We start from the raw sequence: 10,911 nt of genomic DNA, 5'->3' as shown, positions 1-10,911 counted from the left end.
AACAGAGGTTACGTTGGGAGATATGACTTGAGTAACCTTTGTGGGAAGAGAATGAGCTTGAGTACGAGATACGCTATTAGTCGTTACTTACATTTCGGTGGAAAGGCAGCATTCTTACGCCGGGCCCCATCCGGCAACCAAAACCTATACAGACTAATGGCACTGGAACTTCATGGCCAGTGATAAAATCATGCGTATGTTTCGCAAGGCAGAACTATGGGATGATGCCGGCACTGATGGAGCAAGACATGCTAACCTTTCCTTTCAAAATATTACTGTTTCATAGTGATCCATAAACACATACTCATAATATTGGCTTACGATCAACTCTGCTTTTAGTAGACATTTCTGATGAATATGTGACATGTAAATGTTATGTGACAGTGTTATCCATTGTGTACTATTATTCCAAGTGCAGTAGACCCCGTGAAGATGCTTGTTAGAAATAATCTTCATTTACCCATGCTTGTCGTAAGAGACGACGAACGGAATCGGGTGGTCAGGCTCGCTGACATGGTTGACACATGTCACCGTATCCCCATTGCGTAGATCGATGCTCATGCTGTTGATCACACGATTGTGTGATCCAGACTGGATTATTTACAGACTGCCGCCATATAGGTGAAATATTGTTGAGTGCAGCGTAAAACTAAACTCAATCACATTGCTTAGCAGGTTTCTCACCAAGTCCTTTACGGACTGATTTCCGGTTTACTTTTAGATTAAGCTTGGCAATCAGCAAACAACAATATTGAAATGGGTTTATCGCTTTTATTGAACAAGAACATTATCGAAAGTTCATCGAGTTCTACCTTCGTGATTCTTGTAGTTTCAAAGATAGAATTGTTACTTATGTAACACATGCTTTACGAATCATATTCAGACTCTGCGATTTGGCTGTTCAGGCAACTTGGATGCAACTAGTTTGCTTGAAGGTACAGTTCGATAAAGATGGCGCTGTAACCTAGACGGTGAGGCCAGGACATATGTGTTGGGTCAGACGTCTTGTTCTGGACTGTTGGCGGCTGTGGTTGCCCAGTTGGGTTGTAGTCAGAACATGTCGTGAACCACCACCACCCTGACTGGTGTATGTCCGCACAGTTGTTGTCGCTGTCATCGTCGTAAGTGGAGAAGTTTGCCCCTCGAAATGATGACAGCCCGTCTTCCAGTTCACGATTCTTTCCACCCGTCACATGAGGAGTAGAAAAGGGATAGTCAAAACGGTATCCGTCTTCTTCAGGTCCCACCTGGAACAATAATCCAGTGAGATGTCATTGCTTGCATGCGTGTTGCGACGTCTAATTCGTATTTTGTCCTGGATACAGACAGACTAAACATGATTAAGTATCATATTCAATTACTCCTTCCTATTCAGCGTTTCCTGACTTGCATAATGTTCTAATCGTTTAAACAATATTATATCATGATAGTCAGCAAGGAATTTTACAGAGAAGAAATGATTATATGAACTCAGTAACCAACTAAAATATTGTTCATGTGTTTATTAAGTTGAATAAATATACTATACATCCATCCCCGAGTGATTACGAAGGACAAACGACACATTTAGTCCTCATTCTTACATGAGAGTCGGACGGGATCGGAAATGCAAACTGGCTTGAAGGTATATACACTAGACGCCAAAAAACGTTACCTTCCTACCTTTATGAACTACTGAAAAACTATCAAAGATATTTTAGAAGGTTTTAGTTTACAAGAAAGCTTAACAAAACAGCTGTATGCAAATCACGACTAAAAATTCTCAAATGCATTCCCTATTGTGGTAAAATGCATCTTTTTCAGAAGAGTTTAATTATCCTATATTCGTCCATGCCAAAATAAACCAATAATAGTGATTTTGATGTCCAAAAGATTGGTTGAAATAAAATTCTGCTTTGGGACAATGATAAACCATTTAAAGTCACCATTTTCAACTATTAAAACAAGAAACAACTGTTGTAGAATGTGTAGAATCGTAAACTAATCATTGCTATGATTTCAGTCTTTTGAAACATTTTCTGCTGATTTGCATTAGTGAAAACAAGCAAAACGTGTCTTTGATATTGTGAAAATTTTTTTTAGGAACATCTAAAATTATCTTTGTTAACATTTTTGCTGGCAAAGTAAAATTTTTCCATTTTCTCTTTACACATAGAAATATCAATCGCCAAAACGCAGCAATATTCAAGCAGTATTTACATCCATTTCACATGTAGAATGATTCTATGTGGTATAAAGAGAGCTTAGAGGACATGATCTGACACACAAGTACGAGAAATATGCCACGATTAACTGCTGAACGGAGAGAAAGAGCCATTGGAGATGGTGCAGATGGAGTCGACATACAATGCTGTTGCCAACGCCCTCAGATGCCACCGTGTCACGGTTATACGACTTATTCAGGGTTTCAGACAGACTGGGATCATCGTAGACAGACCATGAAGTGGACGTCCACGCATCACAACGCCAGCTGAAGATAGGTACCTCCGTCATTAAGGAAGGAGGGTAACGTTTATTTTCACGTTTAGTGTACGCTTTAGACCAATTATACTCCTCAAAATAAGTTAAGCAACACAAATGTTTAGTCTCATTACATTTTCATTTATTGAAATTGCAAATCATGGAATGATGCAAAAGAAAGGTGAAACATATGTACACACGATTAACAAAATGGAATGGAATGGTACTGAGCAATAATAGACTTACAAATGATCAAAAGCATGTACCCGTGAAACAGTCGTGCAAAATGTGCTGCATTGACGGAGCAAAATGTTAACATTAAGGCTCAAGTCAGTTTTGGACAATAAAGCAATGTTCAGGAACGCGTATGACCACCGTGAGCACAAATGCAAGCTTCTACACGTCTTTGCATTGACCAGATGAGCCTTTACAGTTGCTGAAGTGGAATGTTCTGCCATTCTCTCTGTATCGCCTGCTCAAGGTCATCCAGAGTCTGGGGTGAACGTGGAGACCGTAAAAACGACTTCCAATCATGTCCCAAGCATGTTCAAGGGGAGTTAGATCGAGTAACCTTGCAGGCCAGTCCATATGTGTAATGTTGTTGACCTAAACAACATCGTTAACAACTCATTCTCTGGCATTATCATCCATGGACGACCATTATCATTCATAAAACGGACCCATAAGTTAGGACCCGCTTGTTGTACCAAAGGAATGATTACAGGTAAGTTTACACCGATCAGGGTGCATGTGTGAAGAGTGGAGCACATTCATGCCACACATTTTGCATGTTGTTTCTGAGGGTGGTTGTGTTCGGGTGATGTAATCAATAATTTCAGATAAATAAAATTCGACAGTCATTAAAGGTTATATATTCTTTGAATATTTAACTTTCAGTAACTTGTATCGACAGTAAAAATCGCTGTCGATACTGATAAAGATATGACACTGAAAATACTTGTTGCTTATTTTTGGCGAGGAGTATAAGTGTACATGACACAGAAGACGTCATTATTCAGACGGGACATCACGCTTCGTGTCTGCAGCTCTACACAATAGTCGTAATGCAAATTCAACTGAATTATCGGGTCCATCGGTTATTTAGTTGTCTTTCTGGTTTGTTTGCCGGCCACTGTCGCAGGGAGGTAGTTGTGCTGTGCGGCATCCATCTGTGAATACTTACCTTTTCTGGCATATTGTTTGCCATCACTAAATTTTAGTGGCCCATGTAAACAATTTTCACAGGTATTTTGCCCGTTTGTTTCTGAGATGTTCTGGGTGTTCTGGGTGACATTAAATACTCTATCGGTAATTCCCCCCATGTTTAATTAATTGATAAAACGTTTGTACCATTCGTATCCATTCATTATCTAAACATTATTTTCAAACACTAGTGGAAGTTTTTCAAGCAGATATTCGTCTTCCCAGTCCTTAAAAGTGGATGACAAAGAAAAAAGCTAAATGACGTTTTACAACTTCATAAAATAAACGCTTTCAGCTGACCACGTACGCACGCTGTGTGAATTCATGCGGTTGTACTGTTAGTGTTTTCAAAACAGTCAATTCTGTCTTCACCCACACAACAGCAACTGAAAGCCACTATTAATAATAGAACAAATAGTCTATGATTTCAACGTACTGTGAACTTCACGTAAAAATGTTGTCTCCAATACAGCTGGCCCGACTCTTGGAATCTTGCTAAAGCAACAAATTTATGACGCCGGTTTGTGCTGACATAGTGTAGCATGGCGAGACCTGCCCAGTGGTTGCCTACAGAACAGAAATACACCGTAACATTAATAAGTATGATAAAAATATACCTGAAAGCAGCACTGACAATCTCCTAGTTTTAGTGGCATCAGTTGAATTGTCCAGTATCATTTGTTTATTCAGAAAACAAGCACGAAAAGCTTTTTCGTGGCCTTCGCTTCCATTTCAGAGAGTAATACGCACTGCCAAAAATGCAAAACAAGTATACACAAGCGCACGAACAAACGCAGGTACAAATGTATGCAATCAGACAAAAAGTTTGACATAAACTACATGGCATTCTATTTGGATTGTCTATGTTTTTGCTAGACAGTAAACAAGGGCTGAACTGAAATTCTCCATGGCTTTATCTCAATTTGCATTCAGACATTTATACGTACACACACATAAATTCATCTCCTCCAACACAAACGGACGGACCAACTAACGAACGCATGTGCAACCGCACCCACGGACACACGTACACAAACGCACACATACACACGTACACATAGAAAAAAAGGCACGTGCATACGGATGCAAACGGATGCAAACAAAAACGCAAGCACGTACACAAACGCACATAGACAGACGTACACATAGAAAAAAAGGCACGTGCATACGGATGCATACGGATGCAAACAAAAACGCAAGCACGCACAAACACAATCAAGCTCGCACAAACACAGGCACAAATTCATTCAGACTGACTCCCACACAAGCGCGAACGCAAGGCAACGTCTTTCAATGTCAATTTTCCAACAAAGAAATAATGTATGGCATTTTTTTCCTTCCACAAAAGAATCCTCCTTAGAGATCGAACGGATTAATCTGACACGTAACAATACCGCGGTTTTCCTTTCATCAGTAAAGTAGTAAGATTATTGTGATATCATTTCATATATGAATCCGCCAATCGGTACTACAGATGAACTTCTTCAGCAGCTTCATGCTCAGAGTTTTCTTCACAGCATTGGGGCGGTGGGGTAGCCAAATGGTTAAAGCGTCCGTACGTCACGCTGAAGACCCGGGTTCGATTCCTAATAGGTACAATGTGTGAAGCCCATTTCTGGTATCCCCGCCGTGATATTGCTAGCATACTGCTAAAAGCGGCGTAAAGCATGCTCACCCAGTCTCAGCATTTGCTGTTTGAAGATTTCTTAACACGTATTTGAGACTGACAATTGAAGATGTTTTTGATGTGCAGGTTTATAGCTATGTAATACACGTTTTAAAATAGTATAATACTTACCATCTATCTGATAATCTCCAAAACCATTTTTGTACTCCACCCACGATCTCGAGAAGTTAACGGGCGGAAATCCAAATCCTCGATTCATCAGGTATGTTTTACCACCATTAGACATCTTACAAAATACCTTGAAGCGAACTGGAGAGTTAAATGGTTGAATGTAATATGCTTCCTTCGAGCCTTTGTAGTGGTCAGTTTTCCATCCCTCGGAGCAGTCTGTGACACAAAACAGGAAATTGTAACCAAGCAAGCACCTCGTGGTGTTCCGGGTTTAATTAGAGACGAGCAAATGGATAGGGTAGTTAGATAAGGGGGAATTATTTGTGTATCACTGTGCAACGCAGGTCGGCGCGACCTCAACCAACACAAACGCACAGTGTTTGACAACTTCTTTGAGTGACATATAAGAAGTTGGGAAATACAATATGGAAAACGACTTATATTTAGTGAATACGATGTGAATATTGTATTCCTGCTTTACAACTGTACAAGAATCTGTATCGAAACGTTGCACACAGGAAATCAAAGAAGTTGTTATCCATACAGTTTGTGAATATTGTATTATTTAATAGCGTTCTCTTGAGTGTACTTACATTTAGTGTACGTATTTTGTCCAAACCTGTGTAACCTTGCTACGTACATCATACACATGGTGTAATTTACCAAGATATGAAGAAACCCACAGCCGTCAGAGTAAAACATGGTACGAAAGTAAATGGTAGTCACGGTATTCATAGATTAAGGTAGATTACGTATATATGAAAACATATTGTTTGGAAACTTGTAACTATTGAAATTATTTCATTTCCCCTGAATACATATCAAAATGGGTATAAAATGAAATAGATTTTGGAAAGCTCAATAGATCGTGAGAGAAAATACAAGTGAGTCGTAACGTAGGCAAACGCACACTTGTGGATTGCAATCTCTGAATATGCATGGCCCTATCACTATTAAAGAACTTAAGTTGATGCAACACAATTCATTCGCTTTCAACTTTGTCGAATCTGCATCGAAACGTTGCACACAGGAAATAAAAGAAGTTGTAATCCATACAGTTTGTGAATATTGTATTATTTTATAGCATTCTCTTGATTGGCACTGATTCGATTTATATTCAGTGTGCTCCGGTATAGGTGAATTATTGCGTAGAGTAGCGAAGGCAAAACCCAATCAAAGTAAACAGTGTTTGGTATTATTGTTGGGTGTGCATTACAAGAAACGCATATATTAGCAAATGTGATGACAGTTTCGTCGGTGTTGTCATTTATTACCTTGCATGAGTCTTTGACACCAACTACCAATGTAGCCATCATAGCATCTGCAGCCATACGTCGAGTTTATGAAGGTCCCGTGAAAGTTACACCTTGAATCATACGCCTTGGGAAGCAAACAAACATAATCATTATATAACAAATAGTTTGTGGCATGAATGAAAACTTTCAGTCACAACAATATGTGGTGATAATTGTGAGTAGGTTCATGATGGCACCAACAAATAAGCTCATCCTCATTGGGGTTGGTTTGTTTCTCAATACAAGCGCCTGTAGATATTAATAAGAAATGTATAGCCAAAACGAAGTAGATTGCACGATTCCGTTTATTCCGATATTCCGGGACCGTGACCTTCTGGAAGGATTCGTCACGCCGAAGACCCGGGTTCGAATCCTAACATGGGTACAATGTGTGAAGCCCATTTCTGGTGTCCCCCGCTGTGATGTTGCTGGAATATTGCTAAAAGCGGCGTAAAACCAAACTCAGTCAGTCAGTCTGGAAGGATTTCACAGACGTATGAACATCAACTACTTCAAAACAAGAAAGGTAACTCTATTTCAGTCTCGTTCCAATCTTCGTAAACATTACTGTAGCACACGCGTCCTTTTTATAAGCCTTTAAGTTTTATCCTGTGTTTGAATAATAATATTTTTGTAATTTTTGTAATATGTTTTGTCCCGATGCTCTTGGTGCCTTAGGTTTGCGACCTCTCAATCTCTTGACTGACAATTGTGAGAGTACCCGGGCTGTCATGAACACATCCCTTCGGGCCCTCTGGGTTATGCCAAGACTGTAATGTTGGGAGTCTTCATTATCTCCGAAATAGAGGGCTCAAAACCCCTGTGGTGACCATAATCTTATAAATATCGAACAATATCTAAAAGTACAGAATTCTTGGAGACCTACTTACATTTAGTGTACGTATTTCTTGTACAAACCTGCATGTAACCTTGCTACGTATACCATACACATGGTGTAATTTAACAAGATATGAAGAAACCCACAGCCGTCAGAGTAAAATATGGGACTAAAGTGAAAGGTAGTCACAGTATTCATAGATTAAGGTAGATTACGTATATATGAAAATATTGTTTGGAAACTTGTAATTATTGAAATTATTTCATTTCCCCTGAATACACATCAAAATGGGTATAAAATGAAATAGATTTTGGAAAGCTCAATAGATCGTGAGAGAAAATGCAAGTGAGTCGTAACATAAGCAAACGCACACTTGTGGATTGCAATCTCTTAATGTGCATGGCCCTATCGCTATTAAAGAACTTAAGTTGATGCAACACAATTCATTCGCTTTCAACTTTGTCATGTCAAATGTTTTCACGATTTTAAAAATCCCATCACATTCTGTCATCACCGATTTAAGTCCTCGTGATTGTTTATCAAATAATTCTATTGTCGCTTTTCCAACATAACATTCATCGATAGGGAGGCGAGCCTTCTCACAGGTGACCCGTGAAGGTCCGGGTTAGAATGAGCCGTCAGTAACCCATGCTTGTCGTAAGAGGCGACTAACGGGGATCGGGTGGTCAGGCTCGCTGACTTGCTTGACACATCTCATCGGTTCCCAATTGCGCAGATCGATGCTCATGCTGTTGGATTGTCTGGTCCAGACTCGATTATTTCCAGACCGCCGCCATATGGCTGGAATATTGATGAGTGCGGTGTAAAATTATACTCACTCACTCACTCTTCTGACAGGTTTCGGAAAGGGGTGAGTGGTGACGAAAGCACGAATCACTATAAAGATGTGGCGATAGCAGGTGTTCGCAAAAGGTCGATGATGTCCCGTCCTTCCTGTGGCTAACGTCAAACACACGTTCTAAGGCAAGGCATTTGTTTACCAAACAACACGGGACCGTATGGTACAAGTCAAAATAGGAAATCGCATCGGGCATTTTTTGTCACAGGTTCTTCAAATGTCGAAATGTATTCCACATGTATACCATAAAAATAGGTTGAACTAAGGCCTAGAATGTTGTAAACCCGACCAACTATTCGTCAAACACGTCCTACAGATGTCTGCTGCACGCATGTGTCCATTGACCTTCTGTTTATCGCAATCGTTCATGGGGTAAAATACACTAGATCCATTTTTATCCCAAATCAATTTCTTCAATGACCGAATCTCTCAAAAATGGCGAACCTTCTCAAAACCAAAAGAACAAACACTTACGTAACTTAGCAAAATATATGCGAATTGTTTCCAAAAGGCTCCAAATAAAATCTAATTTGTAACATTTACGCCTTTTCAATTAGTTATGATATATCTCTGTATATGTATTAAAAACGTCGAAGTACATCCCTACTATCTTGGCATTTATTGTATTCATTTGCATGTATTTGTCTCATGTACCAACGTTGGTGGGTTTTTGAGAACAAAGATGAGATGAGATGAGATTAAAATCAATTTGATTTATAAATCAGTCTTTTATCAGTCATTCTGTAAGTCACAATGGTCCCTGGTATGGTGGTCTTCCTTCAGTGTCTGGTGATCTATATGTCCCTTTTTATTATTCGCGAACATATTGTTGAACTTGCACAACAATATCGCAGTAGATCGTACTGAACCTTGTGTTCCTGCTGTTTCCTCTTCTAATTACATCTAGATAGGTAAGCTATAAGTAGAATATTACACTCGCTGAAATTTAATGTCAGTTGTATCTTTTAATATTAAAACGAAATTCGACAAAAAGCTCGATGAACCTAGGAACAACTAAAACTTATTTCGATTAGGACATAAATGTCATATCGAATTGAAGTTCGGTAAGTCCCTGGCAAACTGAAACATACAGTACACTACATTTATAACGAAGTAACGGCTCTATCGAACTTTTTCAAATTGACCCCGGCCACTTCCTGTATCGAGTGTAGTTCAATCAGACGTAAATTTAATATTTGATCATAAATCTCTTACAACCCCAAATGATACTCTTAATGATACTCTATTTTACATTATAGGTTGCTTGATAACCCCTAATTGACCACTAAATTTAATTATAGTCTCAATAAATATTTTACATTAAGTGTTTAAGTGGCAGGTAATATTATTTTTACATTTGGGGCTATTATATGAAATCCCAAGGTCAAATAATAACACTTTGCATCTTTCTTAACTGATGGTAGTTTCCTGACCACAGAATCATCATGCATTTGGGCATAAGATGTGGGTTTACATTATATTTTCAACTTATACTAGTATTTCGTTATAATCTGGATTAACCCATGATAATGAAGTACTAGTAACTAGACATCAAACGTGTAATGGAATTACTCGAGTGGTAGGTAGTTTCCATTAGGATTTATAAAGCCTAGTACTTGCCAGACATCTCCTTAAAACCATTTAGAATAAGGCAAATCTCTTTACCAATGGTGGTGTTTTTGTTGTGAAAGGCAGGTTCTGTTATAAAGTAATCAAATGATTCAGACTGTATTTTCTTAGATAACTTTTCAAAGGCAAACACAGCATCCAACTAAAATATGTTGTTTGGTTTTTGCTGGAAAAGCATTGCCAAATATGCCTAGGAAAAGAAGCAAAGGTCAGTATCTTCCGTTTAAATTCGTTTGTGATGTCTCAAAAAACTTCATCCATACTGAGACCCATCTCCTTTACAGTTAGTTCTTCATAAGATTTATTTTAATAGGGTTTCCAACTCCAAAGTAATTTCAATAAAATGTTATTCAACTCCAGGAAATGACCAGGAGGGTTAGGACGTGTCAGAAATAGATAATTCAATTTTGAAATGAGTAAAACCTTGATAATAACAATTCTACCAAGACGAGTAATGATTCGTTTCATCTATCTGTTATTGACTTAATTCCAAAAAACCTATTGTCAATTTCCTTTTGAGCCATGCTGCGTAAATCCGTTGAGTAAATATCTTCTAGTAACTTACAATATTCTGGATACTTAGGCTGGGCAAATACCTCACAATACCTTCCTAGCACCTGTCCATATTACTTCAGATTTGTCATAATCGAATTTTATGCCTGTCGTATCAGCAAACATGTTCAATGCAGCTTTTACAGATTCTCGAGAACCGTCTAATATTAACTCTAGGTCATCTGAATACTGTGTTAACAGACGCTCGTCTTTTGTTCCAAGTCCTTTGATATTCAAATCATTCCCAACAAGTCCAGCCAGAATTTCAACACACAAG

The sequence above is a fragment of the Haliotis rubra genome, unplaced genomic scaffold, assembly GCF_003918875.1.
Source record: "Haliotis rubra isolate DU_JTF1 unplaced genomic scaffold, ASM391887v1 Scf127, whole genome shotgun sequence".
Classification (NCBI taxonomy): Eukaryota; Metazoa; Mollusca; class Gastropoda; order Lepetellida; family Haliotidae; genus Haliotis; species Haliotis rubra.
The sequence above is the reverse complement of the archived record's forward strand: the minus strand, read 5'-3'. Positions refer to the sequence as shown.